At 43.5% G+C, this 26798-nt stretch overlaps 1 protein-coding gene across 9 annotated transcripts in view; it reads left to right on the forward strand.

Moving 5' to 3' along the window:
• The window catches only part of APBB2 (amyloid beta precursor protein binding family B member 2), a 681814-nt gene that overhangs the window by 515880 nt on the left and 139136 nt on the right, over nt 1-26798 (forward strand). The window contains exon 1 of one of the 9 annotated variants that reach the window (XM_029588944.1): nt 4960-5081. The exons of the other annotated variants lie outside the window; for them this stretch is intronic. The gene's annotated coding sequence lies outside the window, so the exon portion shown is untranslated. Of the gene's footprint in view, nt 1-4959; nt 5082-26798 lie in introns of those variants that run through there. 9 annotated transcript variants of the gene reach the window in all.

The following is a 26798-nucleotide window of genomic DNA, read 5'->3' on the forward strand; positions in this document are numbered from 1 at the left end:
ATCTCATCTTCAGGTGAGTTTCCTCACTCCGAAGGTCATCAGATCTTCATAAGAGAGCACTGTTCTGTTCGTATGTCGAACAGAACAGTGCACCCCTAACCCCTACACTAATACCTATACCTACACCTCAAGTAGCTAGGTGGGCCTCATATACGGGTATAAATACCTACCTAGTATGAGGGCTTTATAGCTAGTCTCTCTCTCTCTCTCTCTCCCTCCCCCCCCCCCCCCCCCCCCCACCGTGTTGCTAGGCTAGCAGCTTAGAATACAAACATCACAAAGTGCAATAAAGCCATATTGCAGGGCTTAACGTAAATCAAAAAGGTGTAGTTAAAGCTGTGCAATAGGGCTTTGCAAATTGCGAAGCCAGCCCACATGGCCAGAAATCCTACCCCAAACTCCTCCCCTTTTCCTAAATTGCATCGCACCATGCGTTATGGTGTTTTCGCATGCGTTAAAGGTGCTTTTCGCAAGTGAAAACGCCATATAGCACTTTGATAAATGACCCTCTTAGATTATAAGCCCTCTGTGGATAGGGAAATACCTACAGTACCTGAATGTAATCCACTTTGAAGCGCTGAACAAAGTGCGAAAAGCGGAATATAAAAAATCTAAATCTAAATTAAAAAAATTTGTAATGAAAATAATGTATTTCCTAAAATACTGTTTGAAACGTGTATGACGAGGTTAAAGAATTGGTTAACTGCACATGGTCTCTCATTAAATGTGCAGAAAACAGAACTTGTGTGGTTGGCAAGCTGGTACCGAATCTCAGTGGTGCCTCGCTTTTGGTTGGCGAAGTTGCTTTGCCTATTCTTTGTGAGATTAAGAGCCTTGGAGTTATCCTGGACTCTTGTTTGACCATGAAGCCCCACATGCAGCAGGTGGGGTGAAATAGCATTCTATAAATTCAAATTACTAAAACCACTAAAGCATTTGCTGACTAAGAATTATTTAGAACTGTACTTCAGGTCATTTAGGCTATTGCAACGGATGGCCTCCCCAGCAGTTTGATTCACATGCAGCAAGGTTGTTAAGCAGGGTGGGCATCAGTCGTCATGTTACCCCTATATTTTTAGAATTGCATTGGTTGCCTGTTATGGATGGAGAGCTAGATTCAAATTATTAGTGCTGGGCCCGTAAGATGATGCATTCCGAAGGTGTCTGCTCTTTAGTTCAAAAGCTTCAGTGGTGTGTGCTGGGACGCTCAGCGAGAATGCATTAACTGGCTGTTCCTGCAACTTCAGCTCCCCGAGACCCAACTTTTAGAGCCTTTTCAAATTTGGTACCAACTCTGTGGAACAGTCTTATCGATTGGCATTCGGCAGCAGAGTGATTTAAAAATTTCTAGGAAGTGTCTCGCGTTTCTATGGACGCTTTTAATTAACTGGAACGTCTGTTTTATTTGTGGTGTTTAGATTTGTGTTACTTATGCATGTTTTATCCTGTAATCCGCGCTGAGCGAGTGCATCAAAAGTAGCAGAATATAAATCTTTATAAATAACTAACTTGGATTCCTGCTATGCTTATCTCAGGCTTTCTCCGATTTTGTTACTGTTTTTGTTCTCACCACCCCCGTTGGGTGCATCCACCATCCTTTCTATGCAGAAATATTTTCCATTGTTGCTTCTGAATCTGCCCCTGCTGGAGCTTCATGCCATGGCCTCTTGTTCTGGCAGAAGCAGAACCCAGAGCCAGTGGCTTCAAGATTCAGGATTCTTGTTTTACCTTGCTTTTCTATATAACTTTAGCCAATCCAGTCAATTGGTATAAGAATTTTGATCCCTGACGGTCTTCCCTCATCCCTTTCTCAGGATTATCTTGTTCCTGGGTTCACCTCTCAGAGGCAGTGGAACAAGGAGAATAATGACAAGACATAAGAAATAGGTGTTTGTAGAAGAGGGCTTTATCAGGTGCATATTCTGACACCAAGAATATTTTCCTGTTAGAGGGGCAGAGTCTTGATTACATATAACAGGGCACCCATATTTGAAGCCAGGCTACAAAGTGTGTGCCTTGCTAGCCAGTAAGGCTAATGGTCATTTTTAGCATCTTCTCTCCACCTGCTTGTTAGCTCCGCCCAATTCCTTTGTTCTCACACACACACACAAAATCCAAGTGTTCACATTGTATGCCTGAAAGAAGCCAAATTTGCCAGTTACTGTTCTCCAAGGCCACTTCTTTGTACTTGTGCTGCATGGATGAACTCATTTCAGAAACTACCTCTGACGTGGCTCTATTTATGCTAACAGGTATTGCTGCACTATTTTGTGGCTTACCAACACTTAGTTTGACCTGGATGCTTCTTATTTTGTTTAATGAATCTGATTAACTTTATTTGCCTGCTTGCTTACTACTCTTACAATGGAAATTCTAGAGTGTTTGGGGGGGAGTGTCAGAAAAATCCAGTGGTCCTCACTAAGTCTAGATTTTCAGGACTGCCAAATCATACACATTTAACCTGTTCACAAGTATATCCATACTTGGAAGCTTTTCAGTTCAGCTTTACCCTGAGATTATAATAATTATACTTAACCCATATTTTTATAGTGCTTCTATGCACTGCATAAAGTATTCAGGTGCCCCAAAGATTTACAATCTAAGTGGGAGAGAAGGGGACTTACCCAAGGTCACAAGAAATGTCAGTGGGAGAAGCAGTATTCATTCTCAGCCCTTGAGGGTCACCAGCAGGTCTGGGTTTCAAAATATCCCTTATGAATATGCATGAGAGAGATTTGCATGCATGAATACTGTCTCCACTGCATGTTTATCTATTCATGCATATTCTTTAGGAATATCCTGAAAACCAGATCTGTTGGCAGCCCTCGAGGGCTGGGAGCAAATGCCACTGCTCTAACCATTAGGCTATGCGGTGGCTGCATGGATTTCTTTCTTCTCTTGTTCCATACATTCTCCTACATTTCCCTTCATTCTTTTAATGCAAATTACATTTGCAAATACAGTACAATTTACCCTTTCCTCACCCTCACATTCAACCCTCCTGCTCCCTTTAGCACTCATCCCTGTCTTCGCTTTCCCCTCCTCTCCACCTCCTGTTCTTCACCTGGAGGAGTATTTCTGCATTTACAAGCTGATGCAATATCAGCGTGCATTAAACAGGCGCTCATGATTGAGCGCCTGCTCTCTTAATGCGTTCTGATCCACCTCTCCCGGGCGCTGTGTTAAAAAGGAAGTGCTAGGGATTGGGCATTGGGCACCCAGGAAAGGTGGCTGTTAGTGCGGGTTAGGAAAAGGGAGGCTCAATTTTACGAGCATTCGTTTTCCTAACCTCTGCACAGTGGATGCATTGGCCCATTAGGCTGGTGAGGGTGGCTGTAGGAACTTTAAAATTAGGGGTGGGAGGGGTAAGGAACGTCTGCTGCAAAAGAAGGCAGTAGTTATTTAGTTTAAGTCCTTAACAAAGTTTATAGAGGGGCATGGTTTTCCTTAGAAAGAATGAATTATTGATAATCTTAATGATGGTATTTTGCCACTGGATTTTCAGAGCAAATATTTGGGGATGAGTACTTTGAAGTGGAAATAAAAGAGATTCAAAACACTTATTTGGAACACTTGGGTATTTTCTTGACTGCAAGCAATTATATTGCTGGTGGGTTCTCAGAATTGTACAGTTTTCCCAGGTACTGTTTTTGTTGGTGACAGTGCTTTGATAAGACCCGTAGTCCTGTATTTATTTTCCTTGTTTGATTTTACGTTTATGGTATTGATTGGTGCATAAGTATTTGGAATTGTATTGCTGAATGATGTTCATGGCTTTGGGCGCTTGGTGAAAGTGATCCATAACTTTAAACATAAACATAAAAGGAAATGAATTGCCCTAGTTATTTTCTCTGTGTGCTGAATTAGCACCCATGCCAGGGTAGGGGCTATATAAAAGTGATGGTGCAACGGTGGAAAAGTTTCTGACTCTGGGTGCCCATTCAGGCAGGGCTGGATTTAAGATTATAGCTCCGTAGGCAGAGGACTGGGGCTGGAGAGGTTTCTCTCCTAGAAATCGGAGAGTAGCAGGGGAAGTCCCTTCATCATTCGGCACCCTAGGCACGTGCCTTTGTTGAAATCCGGCCTTCCATTCAAGAGCGCACGAGCCGAATTCAGTTCATGTAGCTATTTTAAATCAGAGCAGTGAATTAAAGGAGAGTCTGGAGAAATTAATCGTCTCTGTCTTGTGGATTCTGTTTTCCAGGCATAATATATAATGTTCTATACAAGGACAATGTGTCCTATTCGTTGGAATCGTTCTGGGGTTTTTTGTTTTTTTTGGAACTCTGCTTAGGCTTGCAGCTGTGTTAAAAAAAAAAAAAAGTCAGCAGGTATTGTTAAGGAAGAGAAGTTCACCTACCTAGTTTGATGCAAGAAGCTTAAAAACTAGGGTTGTCGATCCATCCAAGTCAATCCAAAGGTGCTAGTTTTGTCCTGTGGCAGGCATGGAGTTGTAGTTCCCATTTTCCTAAGGAAAGTAGCTCTACATCTCCGTGCGTGCAAATGGGGCAAAACAGGTTCAGGGTCAGCCTCTTCGAGGGGAGGGAGGGGGTGTCTCTTTGCAAGCTGCAGGATCACCTCAGCAAGTAGAGAGGAAGAAAGAAAATCCACTTCTAAGACCCGGTTTAAAGAACAGGAAGTTTGACTGTGAGCGAAACCCAAAGATGTACACCGAAGGGGAGAGAATCATTGCAGCGGGATGGAAGCCTCCAGCGCTGGCCGACTGCGGCGTGCAATTTAGGGAAGAAAGGAGAGCCGCCCCCCCTCCCCCCGCTGGTTGCCAGCCGCGTCCAATCAGCACGGCGGCACTGAGCGAGCGAGGGGCGGCTGCAGCGGCGGCCAGGCTGTCGCCGAGGAAGGAGCGAGGAGCGCGCGCGCGCCGGGGCTCTGCTCCCGCGCGGCTACAGACGGGTGGCGCTGAAGCGCGTGGCGGAAGCAAGGGGGGTGTCGGGCATCGGCCGCCGGCTGCGGAGCGGAGGGAGGTGCACGGGAAAGTGCTGTGCCTGCTTCTGACGTGCCTGGCAGTACATTTCCACTTGCTGCTGCTGTTACAACAATTAAAAAAAAAAAAAAAGGATAAGGTAAAGTTTAGAATAATTAAAAAAAAAATCTCTCTGTCTGTAATTTGTTTGTAATGTGTGGGTGATGCCTGCAAGGTGAAGGGCAGTTTGCAGTGTGACAGCACTGTCACTTAACCTTGGGAAGGTGCCGGCGGGAGGGGGAGTATGGCCAGGGGTCGCTGCCTGCTGGGGCTTCATGCCTGAAAGTGCTGAACAGGCTGCTGAATCCTGCAGTCACCGCACAGCTCGCGCTCTCGCTCACTGCTGGATCCTGCAGTCTCTCTCTCTCATTCACCGCCTCGTGGGCTGATTTTACGCGGCCTGGCGGGTACTGGGGATTTAATTGGTGGTGATGGATACAAAAAAAAAAACCAAAACCCAAAACAAAACTGTGGAATAACGGGAATCTTCTCCGCTGAGGACCGGCAATGATGAACTAGTCCTTTTTATTTTGAGTTTGTAACCCCCTGTATCCAGTACTTGGCCAGAAATAAGGGTTTGACATTCGATGGAAGTTTTGTGTGCGAGTGAAGAAATGATGTAGATTTTCTGTAATGAGCTTTAAAAGTTAATTTGCGTTTAATAAGCGAAAAAAAAAAAAAGTTACATTACAACCCTAAAGTTTGTACTTCGTAGAACAGTAAGAACTAGGATCTCTGTAGTACTTTCATCCCATTGGGATTCTGAAATGCTGCAGAACTGAAAACGTTTAAAAAAAAATCATTTAGAATTGTTTGGTTTGTTGGAAGCTTTCAGTCGTAAGACTGCATTTGCTGCTGCAAGGTGTTGTGTTTTTTTTTTGTTGTTCTATTGAATTTATTCCGAAAACTCAATAAGCAAAATATACTAAAAATAACCCCCCCCAAACTCTTCAGCGATGGACGGGCAGCTCACCTCTGGCTCCTCTCCAATGCTCGGGGCTGCCTTAGAGCGAGCGCAGTAATGAATGACCGCTCCTGGCGCAGGGGGGAGCCTGCCTGATTAAATGCTGCATGTTTGCTCTGATAACTCTCCAAAGGAATCTGCTTTCTCTTCGAGTCTCTCTATCTCCCGAAATAATCTTCCAAAACGGGGATAAATAGCTTATTGATTTGCCGGGCTGTGTATAACTCTAAATACTCATTTGGGGGCGGGGAGAAAGGATGCAATCGTGTGTGTGTGTGTTAGCAGTTCTGCAGCCTCTCACCTGACTTTGTGAGACCCGCCAGGTTTTCCCCCCCCTCACCAACGATTTCTGTGCTATTCATGTAGGGATGGGTTTTATTATTATCTTGCTGCTAAGCGAGCAAACCGATTAAATTCAGACTTTTTGATCAAGCCCAGCAAAAACATTTTGAACGATCTGTCAAACCTTTTATCTGGTAAAGCTTTTTTTTATTTTTTTATGGAGGGGGGTAGATGTGCTCTAGGAGATTCTTTCTTGTAGGTTTCAGATTTAAGGACCGTCCTAACATTGCTCCAAAAACCTGTTTTTTAACAGGAAGAGCTGATTAAATATTTTATAGCTGGCTAATGTTTGTATGTCCAGTTTCTGTGTAATTTGTGGGGGTGGGGGAAGGGGGGAGTTTCATGTCTGTTTCAAATAGTTCAACTGGAAAAATATGCAGAAAACCTTTTTCAGAGAGCTTTTTATTTTTTTACTCTACGGTTGAAATGGTAGGAAAAATTGCATTGAGTGGCATTGTTAATAAATAATGCAGTTGTGACTAAACTGCAGTATAATGCCTGGGTTGTGGGGTTTTGCCTTGCAGCCAGGCAGTAAATAAATCACATAATTCACAGGGGTGATGTCATGCCCATGAATTACAAGTTAATGTTGACATCACCCTTGTGAATTATGGCAAACCAGGGCTGATTGCAAGGGGCTGACTGATAGGAAGATTGTTTAGCAACTGATTATTGTCTGGGGATCACAAGCAATTGCAGAAAGTCAGTCCACCCCATTTGCCTTGCCCTAGAGGTTCTGGTATTTTCAGATGTACTATTCCTTCAGAATTTTATTTGCTAGGTTACTTTTCTGCAAATTAAAAAAAAGAGAAGGGGTTCTATATGATGCACTGTTTCTTCATTTCCAGACTGCTCCAGCATGCTGAATCACTATCCCAACTTGCAGCTGCTCCTGTGCCATGGGGAGATCTAGTTAATTTTGGCCAGCGGTGTAGGACAAGCTGTTTCAAGGTGTAGTTTTAGACTCTGAAAATAGACTGATCTAGCATTCAGAGAGGTGAGACTGCTGTCCTTATTGGATGTTACTGCCCAAGAAAAGACCATATGCCAACTCAAAACAGCTTCAAACCATGCTGTGTAACTGACGCATGCATCTATGATGATTTTTGACACTAAAAGTTATCTTACGTTTCGGCCTCAGTGGGGCACGTCTGGAGCAGGCCCAGATTGGTTCCTTTCCCATAGATGTGATCCCTTGGCAACCCCCAGCACGGTGGGTTAAGCCCTTGATTATCCCGTTCGCCCTACGCACAACACTGAGGGTGTGGCAGCGGTGGCATACCATTCTGGTGGGCACTGAACCCTACTCTTTGATGACGCATATTTTCACACATTTTACTGTTGGGGGTCATGAGCGTACCAGGTCACAATATCTCTGGGAGAAAGCTGGAATATTCAGGGTGGGACACGTGTTCCAACAGGAGGTTCTGCTGACCAAGGACCAGTTATGTGATAAGTATGCCCTGAATAGTATGGACTTCCTTTTGTACGCTAAGGTTTCCCATTTTGTCTGTAAGGGGTTGCGGGAGGGTACATTGCGAACGAGGAACACCCTCTTTGAAACGTACTGCAAGAATGCCTCTTCCATTCGAGGTGTTATATCCAAAATATACGCCCTTATTAACGGTCGCCGATTAGGCGGACCTTCAGGCTCCACTAGAAGACGCAGACTGGGAAAAAATATATTTAGCCGCAGCTAAATGTTCTATTTCAGCTGGTCTTCAGGAAAATTGCTATAAGATGATATATCGGTGGCATAGAACACCTGAGGCCCTCCATAAATTTGTGCCATCGATCCCTGATGTATGTTGGAGGGGATGTGGTGACAAGGGCACTTATTACCACATTTGGTGGGACTGCCCGAGGGTCAGGGACTGTTGGTCGCAGGTTATAGCATGGGTGAGTCGGCTTTTACCTGCTCCCCCTCAGATCCGTCCCTGGCACGCTTTGATTGGTCTCCCTGATGACGACACTCCAAAACACACACAACAATTGCTTTTACAAGTCTTTATTGCAACACGGGCAGAGATTGCATTACATTGGAAGAGGACTCACGCTCCCTCCTTGGCAAATGTTCATAAACGCTTACATTCATACTACCATCTGGGTCGGCTGACAGCTGTGCATCAAAATCAAATTGGAGCTTTCCACAAAGTTTGGGAACCATATAGTGTTTGGTTGAAGACCCAGGGGGGGGGACTGCTCTTTACTTATGTCTTAAACCCTTGCTTGTCTCCAGGAGCCTATCGTTGTGCTCTCATTTAGGTACCGCATCAAGTATACACATGTGGGTTACTGATACATCCTCACAACTACAGGGGTACGTGGTCCCACCTGATTTCTGTTACTGGGCTGTCCAGCGGTGTCTCCTAACCGGGATCCGCTGCAGTTTGACCTCTCCTGCCCTCTAGAGTCTTCTTTTGCCCTCTTTTGCTCTCTCCTTCTCTGCTGAAATTCTTGCTGAGGTACCACTGGCTTCATTACTTCAAGATAGTAGCGAGTATGACCATGTGGGTGGGTGGGGGGTGGGATAATGGGAAAGGTGGGGATATTTCTACCCTCGATAGTATTAAAACTTTGGTGACTCTTTGTTATAATCGGTACTACCTATATTGCTCTCCTGTACTGCAGAAAACTGGATTTCTCAGTGTGCCTAATAACTTTTAATGTTATACCTGTTGTACATGTTCTTTTTGGTTGCCAATAAAAAATTGCTTAAATCAAAAAAAAAAAAAAGTTATCTTACGTTTCATAAGGAGATATTGAATTCAATACCAAGGTTTCAGGAGATGGCAAAAGACAACCTTACTTGTGTTGGTGGCATAAATAGATAAAGGGGATGGAATGGCTCCTTTATGAGGGAAAGGCTAAAGAGGTTAGGGCTGTTCAGCTTGGAGAAGAGACAGCTGACCGAGAATATGATAGAGGTCTATAAAATCTTGAGAGGACTAGAACGGGTACATGTGAATTGGTTATTTACTCTTTCAGATAATACAAGGATTAAGGAGCACTCCATGAAGTTAGTAAGTAGCACATGTAAAACATCTAAGAATTCTCTTTCCCTCAATGCACAATTATTCTCTGGAATTCATTGCCAGAGGATGTGGTTAAGGCAACTTAGCTGGGTTTAAAAAAGATTTGGACAAGTTCCTGGAGGAAAAGACCATAAGTTGCTATTAATCAGCATGGGATCTATTTAATGTTTGGGTACTTGCCAGGTACTTGTAACCTGGATTGGCCACTGTTGGAAACAGGATTCTGGGCTTGATGGACCCTTGGTTTGACCCAGTATGGCAACGTCTTATGTTCTTATATTGTATGCATGAGCTAGTTTTGCAGAATTTAAGGACTCGCGGGAGGAGGCAGGAGAAGGGGGGTGACCAAAAACAGATGAGTTTGTGTCATTTGGAGAAAAGGATATATTTTAATTACACCAGCGTTATTGTACATGCCTCAAAAGTCTGTAAGACATTGCAGAAACTCTGAGAGTAACCCCTAGTCATCATCAGTAAGAAAAAAGAGGTGGTGATACCCTTGTACAGGTTCTTGGTGAGGCCTCACCTGGAGTACTGTGTTCAGTTTTGGAGCCCTTATCTCAAAAGGGATAGAGACAGAATGGAGGCAGGATATGAATATGTATAACCTGGAAGAAAGGAGGTGCAGAGGTGTTATGATACAGACCTTCAGATACCTGAAAGGTTTTAATGATGTACAAACATCAAAGCTTTTCCACTGGAAAGAAATCAGTAGAACTAGGGGGTCACGAAATGAAACGCCAGGGTGATCGTCTCGGAACCAACGTCAGAAAATAGTTCTTCACGGAGAGGGTGATGGATGCTTGGAATGCCCTTCCAGAGGAGGTGGAGAAGATGAAAACAGTGGCATGGGATAAACACTGTGGATTCCTAAAGATTAGAGGATGGAAATGAAGAAAAAAATGCATGGGGGTAACTTGCTGGTGCAGCTGTTACTACGCTTAACCAATAAGCCTGATATTTTGATGCAACTACAGTATTGCTCTCTGCTTCAACGGCAAGAGTTAATGGGGAATTAGATTCAAACAGCAACCAACGAGGGCCCTGTCTTTTACTATCTGGGAAACTGATTAAGCATGTGGGTGACCTGCATGGTGCAGCAGATACTACCATAAACAGACTGGGTGGACCATTTGGTCCTTTTCTGCTGTCATTTCTATGTTTCTGTTATGCGGGAACACTTAATGTTTTGCTTATCATGAGATTTGCAGATAAGCAGGAGAGGTCACAAAGGAGGAAATTCACTCCGTAGTATTTATGCATGTGATGATGTCAGAAATTGCTGTGTAAGTATTTATACGCCTTTCTTGTGCCACCAACAGGTTAAGCAAGCGGAAAATAGGAAGAGGCAAACCTCTTTCCCACCCTCACTCCCATTGGTGGCACCGACTTCCACAAAAATACATCAGAGCCCAAAATGCTGAATAGTGTCCTTCTCTCTCTTTCTCTTTCCTTGACTTTTCCTCCTCTCCCCCTTTGCTGCCTTCCTACCACAACCTTCCACTCCCCCCCCCCCCCCCCATTCTCTTCCTCCTTTTCCACTTAAGCTCCCTCGGGTTGGCTTTGCTCCTCTTCCTCTCTCCTTTGTGCATGGCTTGCCTCTCTATCTTTTTTTTTCCCCACTTTACTTTCTGTCTCCCACTCTCCTCTGTTTGCATTTTCTTCTTCATGGCAGGGTTAAATAGTGCAGCGTGGCACTAGCACGGTGGTTTAAGCGCCCGCAAAGGCAAGCAGAAAATGCTGCTTCAGGGGCCTCCCATTGCCCTTTGATCCCAGGCGTGTGTTCTGATCACCCCGGTGAGGGGCAGCAGCAGAGGAGGAGAGAGAGAAAAGCCCATTCAGGGCCAATAGTTTGCCCTTCTAGTAAGCTGCCTAAACCTTCGATTAAAATGCCTTATACTGACGATATTTGCCTTATACTGACGATATTTGAAACGCGAGCAAAACTGCAATGCAATAGATTCACGTAAAGAACCTAAAAAGGAAACTATCTCTTACAATCATTTATTCCTTACAGATCATACAAAAAAACCAGAAACTAGGGCTGAAGAGGTTGCTAGACCAAGTTTCCTGGTGTGTGCGGAGAATACTCTATACAGAGTTATTAATCTTAGAGGAACAACAGGTTGCCTGAAACAAGCCGGCGTGCAGCAGAATTATGAAGGCATTGGAGAGGATGCAGTGAGGAAATTTCTGCCAGGATGTCGTTATAGAACTCAGGAAAAGAAATTGAGTGGATGAAGAAGGCTTGAAGGGCTTAATAAAGTGCAATGATGGTTGATTCCTGTGCAGGCAATAGATGGAAATAATTGACTCGGGATCCAAAAATCAGGCCCTAAATGTGTAAATAGGGAGGAGAGAAAGCAAACAGCTGTTGGAGTGAGGCCTGTCAACACTCTGAGGTTGCTGTCAAAATCATCACCTTTTCATGGGTGGTTGGTTTTTTTTTTCCCCAAAGGCGGATTCATAAAGAATATATTTATTGACCACTTTGGGCTAACGTTGCTACTCATCTTTTCTTACATCTTTTTCATTAACCTGCAGAAAATAAGTCAGTAATGTTGAGGCTTTCCTCATCTCTAAGGAGTTAGCATCACTGCATCTACTGTTGTGCACAAAGTGGATGCACCAAATAGCTACAGAATTCAGTTGGAAGCTGTTTTATGCAAAAAAAAGTTATTAATTACATTCTGTCACCTTTACCTTTAGCTAGTGCCTGCTGTCTGCTGTTGGCTCTGTTCTTTATTCATCCCCTCAGTAATTTACATTTCTGACAGCTAGAAATGGTAAACTTGTATCTGAAAACCATTAGTGAAGCTACTTTGGTTAAATTTTTCTTTTTGTTATTCAATAATGTTAGCTGCAAACTTGACATAGGAAAGGAAGACTGATAGAGATATGCAGGATGTTGCTAAAGCTTTACATGAAAGAATGATATTCAAATTACTGATGATGAAGTATATAGATGTACTCTTTGTGAGTGCTCAGCAATTGACTGAAGGGTCAGCAGCAGAAGGCCATAACCTATGGCGCATGTTTCAGGAAGATTAAAGTGAATAAGGGTCTATGCTTTGATTTGTTAACTAATATGTAATAATTTCGACAGTAGTCTGGAGAAAAGAATAAATATTAATATTACCATTTTTGCAAACAGGGCTTGCTGATTTTACAGTGGGATATAGATTTCTTGTGCAAACAGGAAGAAATCTGGTAGACTAAATTTGATATGGATAAGCGTAAGGTCACGCAATTGGAGCATTAAAAGTAGGGAGATGCTTTGAATGCTGATATGAACCAGGAAAATGACTCTGGCGTAGTAACTGTTAATGAACTAGGAATACGTACACAAAGCTGAATAGCAACAGTCAAAAACTGAGCACTAGTTAGCATTCATTTAACTGGGACTGTAAGCAAAGGATGAAGATATTTTTTTCATTGTTTACAGTCCACATCAGGCCACATTAAGATAGTGAGATTCAGTTTTAGAGACCCATCCTTGGAAAAACTATCTCAAAGTGTAAAATGGATGGGTGCCAACTGTGAGCGACATCTGCTTAGCCAGCGCTGACCTGCCCTGGGCTTTGTAGCATTGCTGGTGGATCCAGGAACTGCATGATCGGAGAGTCTGTCCAGTGGTACTGATGCCTGTGCCTGCGGAGGGAAGCCAGTTGCCAGAGTTCAAGTGCTTATGGAGGTCTGGCAAAGTGCAGTCACTGTGCCCTCAGCTGTGCACGGATTGGGTGGATAGAAGTGTGAGAATATAACAAGGAAAAAGCTAATACAGGGCATATGAAGGCTTATGTATATGTTGAAGGATTATCCATGATGAGGATGTTTACCTTAGGGGGAAAATAGCTTTTGAGGGAAGATTTGTTTGTATGGTCAGACAGTAAATAGCCCTGTGTTGGGGCAAAACCCTGGCAGCCGACTTGAACTGGGGTCAGCCCCAGGACTCAGGATGGGATTCCTAACCCTCAGATCAGCTGGGGATCCTGCAGCAAGGGGAAGCAGCAGAGGAGAAGACTGCTTCAGATAGCCCCCACGGATACGCCTCTTAAGGCGTCGGGGATTGGCTGGAGCTTAATCAAAAGAGGGCTGCAGAGGAACAGGAAGTTGTCTCATCAGCACAGGCACTGACTTGTGCTCTTGTTACTGGACTTCCTAAAAACATAACCTTGACCTTTCAGTTTTTGTGTCAAAACTTTGGTTCCAGTTTGTCGCTTCAGTCTTGTAGTTCTTGGTCTTTCAATCCCATCCCGTAGATCTACTGGTGTTAACCTTTATTAGCACTTCTACAGCTGGTGGCCTGCTTTCTGATTCTGGTTCCTGGCATGCAGTACCAGGTTACTTCTAGGGAACCTGTCTCCTGGCTCCCTCTAGGCCTGATTTTCCAGTGTACCTCTAGGCCTTGGAGCCTGCTTGCAGATTCCAGTTCCTTCCTGCAGCCAAGCTCCAGTTCTTCTCCAGCTCTTATCTGCAAGCTTCAAGTACGGGGCCTCCATCTACCTGAATGAAACTCCTGACTTTTGGGCATTTTTAAGCGCATGCCTGGTCCAGCCCAAGCCCACATGTACCTTAAGGGTAGTAGCCTGACACCCTGCAGGAACTTTGCACATGATCTCTCTATCAAAGGAACAACAAACAAAGTGAAGGGATATTAACCTGGCTAAGGTTTAATATATTTTCACCACCTTCAGAGGAAGGGATTCCTTGCATAAAGAATAATGAAATTATTGAACACATTGCCATTGGAAATTGTCATGGGTACAGCAGTAAATAACAGCAAAAAAAAAATGGAACAGTTTAGAAAAACTAGACTGGGGGAATGATAATGTAGTTAGACTGTAAGGAAAAGTGATGATCCAGGGATTTCAACTGATCACCATATTTAGAGCTGAAAAGGATTTATTTTATTCACGATGTGGCAGAATTGACTACCGCTGCAGAATGGTTTTATTCTACCTTTCCCTGTAAGGTATATAGAGGTAGCTGTTATACAACCAGAAAAACGGAATTGATGGACCTGTGGTCCTTTTGTCAACCATCTACTATGTGTAAAGCTGTAATGGTGAAAGATTCTAGTCTTACCATGCATACTATGGAAAAATGCTTCCCTAGGTACATCTGTTCTTGATGAGTTTCAGCTTCTAGCTTACAGAATGTTGCAATCTTATGCATATTAAATAATTCTTTATATAAATCTTTTTTAACTTTTATTAGATAAATTATCAGGCACTAAGCTTCTCTCCCTCCTTCCCCCCCCTCCTTCCCCCCCCTCCCCCCACACATACACCTCAGAGAATCAGACTGAGAGAAAAGCCGCAGTAAATCAGACCTTTTGTCTCCTTTTGCATGGTTTAAAATAGAGCTAATGCGGGCAAGTGAGCTTATGGCCACTTGGGAAAGTAGGTCATACTTTCATACCATGCAGACCATCTCTGCATAAAAAAAAAAAAGAGGCGTCCTGGGGTGGAGGGGCATTTCATGGCCATGTATTAGATATACCCACATGCTGCTAACGGGCCTAACTTTACACCCTCGTTTTGCTTCATGTAAATGTGTGTGCATATATTTAGCTGCAATAACAACTGGATTTTCAAATTCAGCCTAGGTGGGTGCCTTGTTTAAAAACTGGTTAAAAAATCCACCCCTAATTTTGCTATTTGGTGGCCTGTTGAAAGTATTACCTCTATAGGGCCTCCTAATCATTTATGTTTTAAAAGTTAAGATTTGTCACTTTAGAAAGGGTAAGTACTCTAATCCCCATAGAACCTTTGGTTCCTGTTCTCTACACCAGTATCTATTACCCAGGAAAACATGAAGCATCCTACTCCCTGCTGCTAATCATTCCTTCTTCCTGTTCTTGCCAGCTGCTGAGCTGACCCTGTGACATTAGTTTGAGTTTATCAGAATCCAGTATGTCCTTTACAATGTTGCATTCCTCAATAAACTTGTCATTACAGTGTCTAATCTTGAACCCCCAAGACTTAGGCCCATTATTTTCAGCTTTTACCTTCTCTGCATGGAAATAAAGGTCATTTTAATAAAATAAGATAATAGAGGCCAGCCTTCAGACGCTCCATGGAGATTCCCTTTGCAGACCCCTTTCCTGGTGCAGATCACGAGTTACAAGTCATAGGAGTAAGTAATAATTTCAATTTTTATTCCATCTTTGCCAATAATGCCTTACAGCATTATTCAAATTGAGGTATAATAAGGCCCTTCCCTGAAGAGCTTACAAGCTAGGGGCCGGATTTTAAAAGGGTTACGAGCATAAGGTACACGCGTAACCCTTTTAAAATCCCCCTGTGCGCGCCGAGCCTATTTTGCATAGACTCAGCGGTGCGTAAGTCCCGGGGCTTGCAAAAAGGGGCAGTCGGGGGCGTGGCCAGGGGGCATGGTTTCGGATCGGGGGCCTGTTCGGGGGTGTGTGGGCAGTCCGGGGGTGTGGCAGAGTGCCCCGACACAGCGGTCTGTGTCGGGGCCTGCTGCGCCGGCGCGTGTAAGTTACTACTGCCCGGAGGCAGTAGTAACTTTTCACATAAAGGTAGGGGGGGTGGTCTAGATAGGGCCGGGGGGATGGGTTAGGTAGGGGAAGGGAGGGGAAGGTGCGGGGGGTGGAAGGAAAGTTCCCTCTGAGGCCGTTCCGATTTCGGAGCGACCTCAGAGGGAACAGGCAGCGCGCGCAGGGCTCGGCACGCGCAAGTTGCACAAATGTGCACCTCCTTGCGCGCGCCTGATGCGCGAACAAAAGTACGCACGCGCACTGTCTTTTAAAATGTACCCCTAAGTGTGTACCTGAGGCAGTGGGAGGTAAAGTGACTTTTCTCAAGGAATGTTGACGGGGGAAGGAGGATTTGAGCCCTGGTTCCCCTGGTTCTTAGGTCATTACTCTAACCATTAGGCCAGGCTTTCTTGCAGAGTTAAAAATAAATTTTCCCTCACCTGGGGGTTAAGAGAGTGAGGTGGTTTTCTCTGCAGGTAAAGCACCTGTTTATCCAAAGAGAATCCCTTAGAAAATTGGCCCCTTATTACATTTCTGGCCTAGCTTCTAGCAGGCCCTTCGTCAGGTCAAAATGAAAGGCAACAAAAAGGGAGGGCTTGGTGTGGTAGCAGAGTGATTGGAAGGTGACAGAAGGGCACAAAATTATGTCTGGTAGTGAATTTAACAGCTCAAGTCTCTGTTAAATCCTTTGTTAGTTTTAAGGTTTTTGATCATTTTATCTTCAAATGGGCAGTTTTCAAAGTATTTAGTTATTTATTTATTTATTTAGGTTTTTTTATATACCGGCATTCATGATAAAATCACATCATGCCGGTTTACGTTCAAACAGGGTGTGCAGAAAAAAACAATAACAGAATCTGGTGCAGAGGAGTTGCAGTTACAATGAACAGGGGTAATGGAACTGGGACAAGAGAGAAAAAGCAGTAGAAGGTTAACGTCATAAATTAATAATTATTTACAAGTCCGGAGTGGTTACATTCTTTGCATATGTAGTGTGATTCAGGTGTGGTCAGGGAAGGCTTGTTTGAATAGCCAAGTTTTTAATCTTTTTCGGAAGGTTGGCAGGCAAGGCTCCTGGCGAAGGTTCGTGGGGATGGAGTTCCAGAGTGATGGTCTGGCTGTCGAGAAAGCCCGTTCTCTTGTGGTTATGTGCCACGTGAATTTTGTATTGGGAACCTGGAGGGATCCTCTGTAGGCTTCTCTGGTCGGTCTAAGGGAGTTGTGTGGACTGAGCGGGTGTTGAAGGTCAAGTGACGTATGGTGGTGGATGGACTTGTATATGATGGTAACGGATTTGTAGATGATTCTGAAGTGAATAGGGAGCCAATGGAGGTCTTTTAAGATGGGTGAAATGTGGTCTCTTCTTCTGGTATTCCTGAGTATTCTTGCCGCTGCATTTTGGACCATCTGCAGAGGTTTGGTGTATGAGGAAGGGAGTCCTAGTAGGATGGCTTTGCAGTAATCTAACTTTGTGAAGATTATTGCTTGTAGTATTGTTCTAAAGTCATGAAAATGGAAAAGCGGTTTTATCCTTTTCAGCACTTGTAGCTTGTTCTTATTAGCACTTGCAAAGTGTTCTGTGGGTAGGAAAACATACCTTTTGCAAATTGCCCCTTTGCCGGGGGGAGCAGGGGGATGGTGCCAGGGGAGAGGCGGTTCAGGGCCAGTCCATAAAATTCCCACAGATTCTTCACCTTGCGTACTTTGCAGGGTGTAAAGAATCCCCGCTGGCTTGGCCACTGGCCAGATCTTCAAAGGGAAAGTCTCCCGGGAGATCGGCTTGCAGTGCAAAGTATCCAGTGTGAAAGCTGGCCTCCAAAAGTATTACATTACTTGCTAGTTCCAGATTTTCTTTTTAGTATCTGTCCTGGAAGCGAAGACATTTGAAGTTAAAATGATCAACCTAACAGACTTTAAAAGAACGAAACAGAGACTTGAGATGTTTTGTAATTTATTACCAGATAGAATTGTGTACTTCTCTGTCACCACCGTATTAATCTGCTAACATCTCAACCCACCTTCCCAGTCACAACAGCCACTGTAAACTAATCTGATTCACTGCTACCTTCAGGCAACATCATCGTTTGCTTTCACCTCATTTTGTTTTGAGCTTGTGAAGGGAGTGTTAGTTCCCAAAAACTAATATAAAAATGTATTAAGTTTGTCCAATAAAAGAGTTCTTGTTTATTGACCTTTATTTCCTTACATTTATTTATTTTTAAAAAAAAAACTAATTTTAATCTGCACATTCCACCTCAGTCCAAAGCAAGGTACAAAATTACAGCCATAATTACACACAAAAACAAATCGAGTGGATTAGCACAGCAGCCTCACTAATTTACCCTCTCTATATATTTATAGAGTTTGTTTAAAGTAATTTTACTGTCTATTACTGATTTTTTTCCACCAATGTTTCTAAAAGTGGCAGCATGAGAGGTTTTGTTTTTACCTGCAGACTACCCCCTCCTCAGACATTCAGCCTTGCTAATAGCTGCACCCAGAGTGGTGGTGTTTGCTTCCAGTTTCTAGCATCATACCCATAATCGTCCAGACCTGTAGCTGGCACCTTCAGTATGAGTTCATATTAACCTCATGCAGCTTTTCTGATCAAAGCCCAGCAGCTCTTTGTTCACCTCCTTATTCAGTTAATCCTTATATTTCTGTAATTCACTACCACAGGAACATAATCCATTTTGAATTGCGTTTGACTTTGAGAGGTAATTTTAATCAAATTGTTGGGGTTTTTAAACAGTCTGCATTTTAATATGATAGGTTGTTGTAAAACTGGTAAAGTACCTTCTTTTAAGTGTATTTCCAAAGATTGAAAATCGCTATTAATTTTGAGTTTACAGTGTCCATCCGTCTACCCAGAAGAGCTGTCCAGATTATGGTGCTGAACAGCAGTGAAATATGCTTTAATAAGGCCCTAGGTTTCTTGGTTATATATTTTTCTTTTCTTTTTATGTATTACTTTGTCAACAGTGTGAAAATTGAAATGCCTTTAAAGTTTCTTGAAATTGAATCTTCTTTCAGTAACTTCACCATAGCTGTTCAAGTTTTTGTTTTATTTATTTAAAATCTTGTATTCCACAATCTTCTGTAAGAACATAAGAAGCCATATCTGGTCAGATCGAGGGTCCATCAATCCCAGCATCCTGTTTCCAACAGTGGCCAATCCAGGTTACAAATACCTGGCAAGATCCCATACTACTGATGCCAGTAATAGCAGTGTCTATTCCCTAATTCAACTTGATTAGTAGCAGTTTATGGACTTCTCCTCTAGGAACTCATCCAAACTCTTTTTAAACCCAGCTACACTAACTTCCCTAACTGCATCCTCCGGCAATTAATTCCAGAGCTTAATTGTGCATTGAGTGAAAAATAATTTTCTCCAATTTTGTTTTTAATGTGCTACTTGCTAACTTCATGGAATGCCCCTTAGTCCTTCTATTATCTGAAAGAAAAAATAACCAATTCACATTTACCTGTTTAAGTCCTCTCATGACTTTATAGACCTCTATCATATCCCCCCTCAGCCGTCTCTTCTCCAAGCTGAACAGGCCTAACCTTGTAGCCTTTACTCATAGGGAGCTATTCCATCCCCTTTATCAATTTTGGTTGCCCTTCTCTGTACCTTCTCCAGTGCAACTATATCTTTTTTTTTGTTGTTTGTTTTTTTGTTTTAAAGATGTGGTGATCAGAATTGCACAGAGTATTCAAAGTGCAGTGTCGCCATGGCACGATACAGAGGAATTATGGCATTCTCCATTTTATTCACCATTCCCTTCCTAATAATTCCTAACATTGTTTGCCTTTTTGACTGCTACAGCACACTGCAGCAATAAAAAAAAAATATATAAAATTATATTCAGTGAGGATCACATGAAATAACATACATAATACATTTAAATAATACATACCATGTAAAACACTTAAACAATAAAACATATCAAGTCAATGTCAAACAACATATTGTGCCAATGCCAAAGTGTTTACATTATCCATATGCCTCCCAGAAGAACATTGTCTTGACACTTTTCCTGAACCTTTTAATGTCAGTTTCCTGCCTTAAATCTGGTGCTAGGGCATTCCATAAAGTGGGAGTTACATGTGAAAATGCTCCATTTCTACATTGTTGTCACCTAAAATCCTTAGAAGAAAGTATTTACAGCACAAGTTGGGACTTTGAAAGGCGTGATCAACCAGGATTATACCAATTTAAACCACACTCAGTGATTTTCAGTATGGAGAAGCTTAAAAATAGTGACAAACAGTCAAAATTTTATCCTTTGTTTTATAGGTAGCCAATGTAACTGTTTTAAAATTGGGGAGATATGATCCCTTCTAGCTATACCCAACAATAAGCGCACTTCTTCATGTTGAATTAATTGTAATATGTGTTACAGCTCGTCAGATAATCCCATACAAATTGTGCAACAGTAATCTAGACTGCCTATTACTAAAGCTTGAAGAACAGTCTGAAATATCTCTATGGGAATAAGAGACTTTACTGGCTGAAGTATTTTTAACTTAAAAAATGCCATCTTAGACAAATATGAGACGACAATGAAAGCTGCAAATCTAAAAACACTCCTAAACTTCTTATCTCAGACAAAGTAGGCAGAGTTTCACCCTCCAGCTTCATTACCCACCCAGAAAAGTTTGGGGGTGGATTTTAAAAGGAGTGTGCAGCCATCCACGTGCGCACGGTTCCCGGCTCGCACACATGGACGCGCTGATTTTATAACATGTACATGCCGATGCACACACAAAATCTGATAGCCGTGCGCACATACATGCAGGATTTCAAAATCCACGTGTGCGTGTGTGGGTGGCGCGTGCAGGGGGCCGAATTTTGGATTAAGACACACAGCGACACAATTGGGTCTCCCCCAGTTCCCTCCCCCCCCCTACCTAAATTTCCTCCCTCTTCCCACCTCCTAAACTTAACCTACCTTTATTAAATCTCCGCGTGCCGGCTGGCTGCCGGCGCACACTTCCCCAGAACAGCGGTTAATGGTCAGTGTCCCAGACACATCGTGATGCACCACAGAAACACACTCAGACTATCTTCCTCTAATTCCTTTTCCAGGTCTCCTGTCCATTTTCTGTTTCTTCCTGTTTTCTTCACTTCCTCCCCTACACCTGTGCAGGGCCGAATTTTAAACAGCCTGTGCCCACAATCAATAAGGGGGACATCCCTCCCAATTATCCTTCCCCAGTCCTGCACTCTTGGGGCATCCCCTTCACCTCCAAGTGGCGGCGCTGCTTGTTCTTGTCTAGCAGCGCTGGCCCAGCAGCAGCAACTGGGGACAAACTTTAGTGGAGGTCCTTCTGCAGTCATGGTGAGTTGACAGGCCCTGCAGTCCCCCACCCCCTCCTTTTGCGGGGCTTCCTGTCACCATGGAAACCCGTGCAAGGGGGCAAAGTGCTGCGGGGCCTGTCACTGTGCGGTGGCTGCAGGAGGTTCTGCACTGGAGATTTTATCCACAGTTACTGCTGCTGCTGCTCCGGTGTCTAGCGTTATTAGAGAAGACAAGCGGCACCTGTGTTTCCTGTTCAGATACTGGTTATGGTGGCAAAGCTCTGGCACCAATAAAAAAAAAAATTGGCTCCAGAGGCAGTTATCTACACTATCTATGCCAAAATCTGGATCTAGATCTGTCTCTGACATTGATCATACTCCGTGCCCAGCATTGCGCCTTACTCTCTCCCCAACCCTACCCAGTAGTTCCCCATTCTCCCTTTCTCGCATCCCACTCTCCCCCCCTTCCCAGCACCTTCTCCTCTTCTCTCTTTTTCCATCCCCCTCCCTCCAGCATCTCTTTTCACTGCTCCTCAGTCCCCTGCCTGGCATCCTCCCATGGGCCCATCTTAGAGTCTCCTCCCTCACCTGGCTTGGCTGATCCAGGAGAACCCTGGGACTGGGGGAGGGGATACTAAGGGAGGCAAATGATGCAGTTACACAAAGCCCATGCTGTTGCCAAAGAAGCAGTTGAGAAAAAGACATTGAACATGCGTCCCCGTCTCTGAGCTGGCACACGCTCAGGCCCTGCCGTGGCCATATCCTCTCCTTCCGCCTGGGTTTCCAGTTACCCAGGAAACCCTGTGTGGGGGGGTGGGGTCACTACAGGGCCTGAGCACACACTGGTTCAGAGTTAGGCAGACAGGCCGCATGTTTATTTTCTTTTTCTTTCCTGTTTCTTCAGCCATAGCACGGCTTTTATGGCAGGCACCGTTCACAATATCTTCTCCCCCCCCCCTCCCCAGTCCTGATACTGCGATGGGGGAAAGGGGGGCCAGATTGGGGTGGCAAGCAAGTGGCTCTTGCACCCTCTTGCAAGCCCAAGTTGGTGTCTGAATTAAAACATGGAACAAACATGGGCGATTCTTATCAGCAGAGAAGCAAGAGTCAAGGCCAAATATATCTGGCATTGCACTGGATAGGAGAAACGGGCAGGCTGGAAGGGCCTTCTGCCATCATAATCCTGTACTTTTCTGGAGCAGCCCAAGGTCCATGTCGTAACCAGCTATACAGTTATCGTCACCGTCACTAATTCAGACCTCATTACCGTCGCTTTTGTTGCACACTATAGCTCCTTTTTATCTGGAATGGTTGGGTCACAGGCCGTTCTGGATAATAAAGAGTTCAGGAAATGCAAGAATCTGGCTCTTCGGCCTTTATGAGGGTGAACTGCCTGAAATTAGCAAACAGAAATAATTTATAGATAAGGTGGGATTAATAGCAAAGAAAACAATTTTAGCTAACTGGATAGGGAAAGAAATCCCAAACATGACTCATTGGAAGAAATGAATGATAAAATTATTAACCTTTGAATATCTATCTTGTGGTGAAATCCCTCTCTTTTCAAACAGGAGGCCATGTTGGGGGTATGGCAGGCCTTCGCTGATAATTTGACACACAAAGAATATAATATTGAGCTTAGAGCCTGATTTTCTTCTTTTGTTGTTCTCTTTTCTCTCCTTGGACCCTGGTTGTTGTTCCCTCATAAGCCCCTTTTGAAATTGAAATGGAAAGTGGAATTGAAATTTAAACTTTCTTTTGTGGGATTGGGGGAGGTGGTGGGGTGGGAAAGGGCTACAGAGTACAGGGGTGGGAAAGGGCTACAGAGTACAGGGGTGCTCACTGTTCATTGTTACCCAGGAAGTTATACATTTCTTAGCTGAAGAACCAATGGTTTTGGATTGTATGAATATAACTAGCCCCCCCCCCCCCAATAAAACTCATATTTTGAAAAAAAAAAGGAGAAACCATGGCTGCTGAAAGAAAATCTGTTCGTTGAATGCAAAATATTAAATTTAAAAAAACAAACCAAAAAACAGAATACTGCACAAGTGGAATCCCTAAAAGTCCTTATTTGTTAGAAACGTAGGTCTAGTGCACATGTGCTCTAGGTGGAGCCGTGCATTGTTCAGTTGTGATGGTATCCTTGACTCCTTGATCCATTGGCTGAATAAGGGAGGTGCAGCTGGGTAAGGAGAGAGTGGCAAATGCAGCAGCTTAGATGATGCACAGCGCACACTTCTGCTGAAAGAACAGCATTTACCCCTTCATTTTTGCTCCTGGACTTTTCCCTGGAGGAAGCCGGGTCTTTGACTTGTGCACTTGCTGCTGGACTTGATTTTCCAAATTGGGTGCTTTGGTCCCCTGTTCTTCCAGGTTTACCACTGCTAGATATGCCGGGAAGAGGAGAGCAGCAATGCTGCTGACCTGCCATGGTTGCGTCTGCATGCAAAAAGGCTTGTGAATAATTTTCCAACCTCCACCGTCGCTCTTGCAGGAAAGTTGGGTTATTGGACCCCTTTCTGCTGGGCTGGAAATAGGAAAGGAACAAGACTGCTGGTCTTCTGTGGCTGCACTGGCTGCAAACAGATTGAGAGCAAGATGGGAGCGAGGCTGAGGAAGCTGGCTTATCACTTCTCCACAGCAAACACAATCCAGATATTAGAGGTTTTCCCAAATAACGAATCGCAGAACAGGGACCACTGGTTTTTCTGGATAATGGGAGTGTCCAGTTAATGGAGCTTTGGGAAAAAAAGATGCTTTGCTGTGCACCTTTTGGTAAGCTGTCCCACTCCTCCACCTCCCCCCTCCCTATTAATGTTCAAGCTTTGGCAGCTTTACTAATCAGTGGGCTTGCAAGACATTTTCTCTTCTAATGAAGGGATGCAGTACAAGCTGGTATCCCCGCAGAGACTGAGCCAGTGTTTTGCAAACAGGCCATCCATTATGCACCAGTTACTTCTCCATCTGCTGATTCTCTTTGTCTTCTCCTCCCTGGAACTTTATGGAGCCAATATGATGCCTGAAGCACTGATCTTGCTATTTGGTCTCAAAGCCATTACATACAAACTTTTTATTTGAATAGTAGTAAAATTTCCAGGAAACCATAACCCTTAAAGCACAGATGCCAGAACAGCGCTGCACGTTCATGCTACTGAAATGCTAGATTTCTCTGCATATCCTGTTTTCACACTACTTGGGCATCATGCAACATAACTTTGGTCTACTCTACCCTTATTTTTATTTTCCACTTTGTCAAGTGAAAGGTACTAGGGGTGTAGAGCTACATAAAACTCTTCATTTGGTTTCAGAACTTTAAGCGTCGTTCTGGAATTGAAAAATCCTATTATAACAGTGCATTCGTTCAGTACCAGTTGCCAGTGGCACAAAGCAGGGGGTGGAGGTGGTGGAGAGCAATTTTCATAATGGATAGTGACACTGTAAAGCCATAGAGGCAGGTAAACCGGCACTAGCCTAAAATTTAAAAAAAAAAAAAAAAAAAAAGCTTCTAACTGAAATGTATATAAATCATCTTGTGCAGATTTTTAAAGATCTGTCTGTGCCTGGAGTACAGGTACTGGTGAAGTCATGTGATCTGTAAACATTCGTTTAAGGATCTTGCTGTGGTTGGAAAGGTAAGACCGAATGCTGGTGTCTGTACTAACGCTTCAGTTCTAGAGAGGGGCTACAGTCTGACTTGGAGGTGATCAGTATCCTATGACAGAATGTTTTTCCGTCTTTGGCTGATTGCGGGGTCTTGCACATAGTATTAATTTATATTTTATAAGTGAGTGTAGGCTCCTGATCAGAGTGCAGACATCAGTATCCCCAGAACAGAACCATTTTTCAGTGCAATGGATAATTTATAACTCCCAGATTTAGGAGGAGGAGTTCTTAGCACTCAAATAGAGAACCCATAGTCAATAACTATAAAAGGTAAATTTAAAAAAAAGGAACTAAAATATGGAGTATTGTATTTGAGGCATTAGTTTCAGCTTAGCTAGAGGAAAGATGATTTTCCATAGTAGCATAATTATTTCTTATAAGTTCTGATAATGCAAGTTTTGCAGTTCAGTGAAGACTGTCAACTACCAACAGTTTGGCTAATTGTTTTTGCCTAAGGGTGGTGCTGAGCTGGCATAGTCGGCCAAAATAGATTAGCAGATATATTTTGGGGAAACTTGAATGACACCTGTGTGCATGACACTTGGTGCCAATCAGTGTCATCCCTTTATCTCTGATAGGGATACAACGCCTCTCCCTACTACAGTAAAAATGAAAAGATGCAATGAAAACTATATTGGAGTAATGGGAGCTGTTTGTTTAACAATATTTAGAGCATTTAATTATTGCTGAATACACTTGTCATGAGCATTGATTGAGGTTTAAAAGATATGGTTTGCCTTTTTGATGGTGGCAGCAAATTTGTATAATGTAACTATTGATCTATGCTTACTGAAATGTGTTCTAAATTGCTGTACAAATCAAAGTAAATTGAACCTTCCTGCTAACCTGCTCTTGGGGAATAGATTAATAATTGTATTTAGGGGGCCTTAGTTTGTCACAATACAGTGGTCATATCTGCCACACAATTTGCTTCACTTGCCACAACATTTGTCACAGGATCACAGCAAACTACCTGCTGCCTCAACCATCTCTTCCGTATTCTTACCACCTATGGGCTGCCAAACACTGCAGTTTCTTCTAGCCACCCTGTCCCCTATACTAGTTAGGGGTGTGGTGGTGGGTTTTTTGTGTCATTTTCATTTTGTTATCTGTTTCATTTCATTTTTAAAATGGCTTGGGGGTGTATATTTCGGGTTTCCCTAATTTTTGGAGTTAGTGCGCACTCTCAGGACCTGGTGGGCGCTAACTGGATGTTAGTGCGCAATAGCTATAGTTACTGAGCACTAACTGAAAATGTTAACAATAAGTTAAAAGCCATCCATTGGGGGAGCAGTTTGTTAGCTAGAGATATGGTTCTGCATTCCCATTAGGATGTGCATACTTTGAATTCTGGTGTATGGGGGGTGACTAGTGAGAGGGAGCAACAGGTGGGAGAGAAACTGGTTGGGGTGGTGAATAGTGAGAGACACCCTGGTGTGTGGGATGTGACCTGACACCCCAGTCATTTCCCAGTCACTCCCTCCCCCCACACACCAGGCTGCCTCTCTCTCCTTCAAGAGACACCATCCCAACCAGTCTCTCTCCCACCTGTAACCCATAGTCACCCTAGTTAGTCGCCCTCTCACCATTCACTCCCCCTCCCACACACACATACCAGGGGAATTCAAAGTATGCATATCCCAAAATGCAGGGCCCTTTCCTAAAATATAAAGGGATTGCCAAATTCAAAATATGCATTTGCATTACATGCTTTTGCTGACTAGAACTTGACGCTATTATTACATCACTTGTTTGTTTATGCTTGTTAGCAGGCACTGGCCTTCCCCCTACAAATACTACCTTGCAGTCTTGGCAACACAAACAAGTAACTTAGGAGACAGCCATTGGGAATGCAGAACCATACCTCTAGTTAACGAACAGCTCCTCTAATTGACACTTTTTATCTTATTGGTAACATTTTCAGTTAGTGCGCACTAACTATAAGTACTGAGCACTAACATCGAATTACTGCACAGTATGTCCCGTTAGTGCGCACGAAC

Source organism: Rhinatrema bivittatum, chromosome 1 (genome assembly GCF_901001135.1).
Source record: "Rhinatrema bivittatum chromosome 1, aRhiBiv1.1, whole genome shotgun sequence".
Lineage (NCBI taxonomy): Eukaryota > Metazoa > Chordata > Amphibia > Gymnophiona > Rhinatrematidae > Rhinatrema > Rhinatrema bivittatum.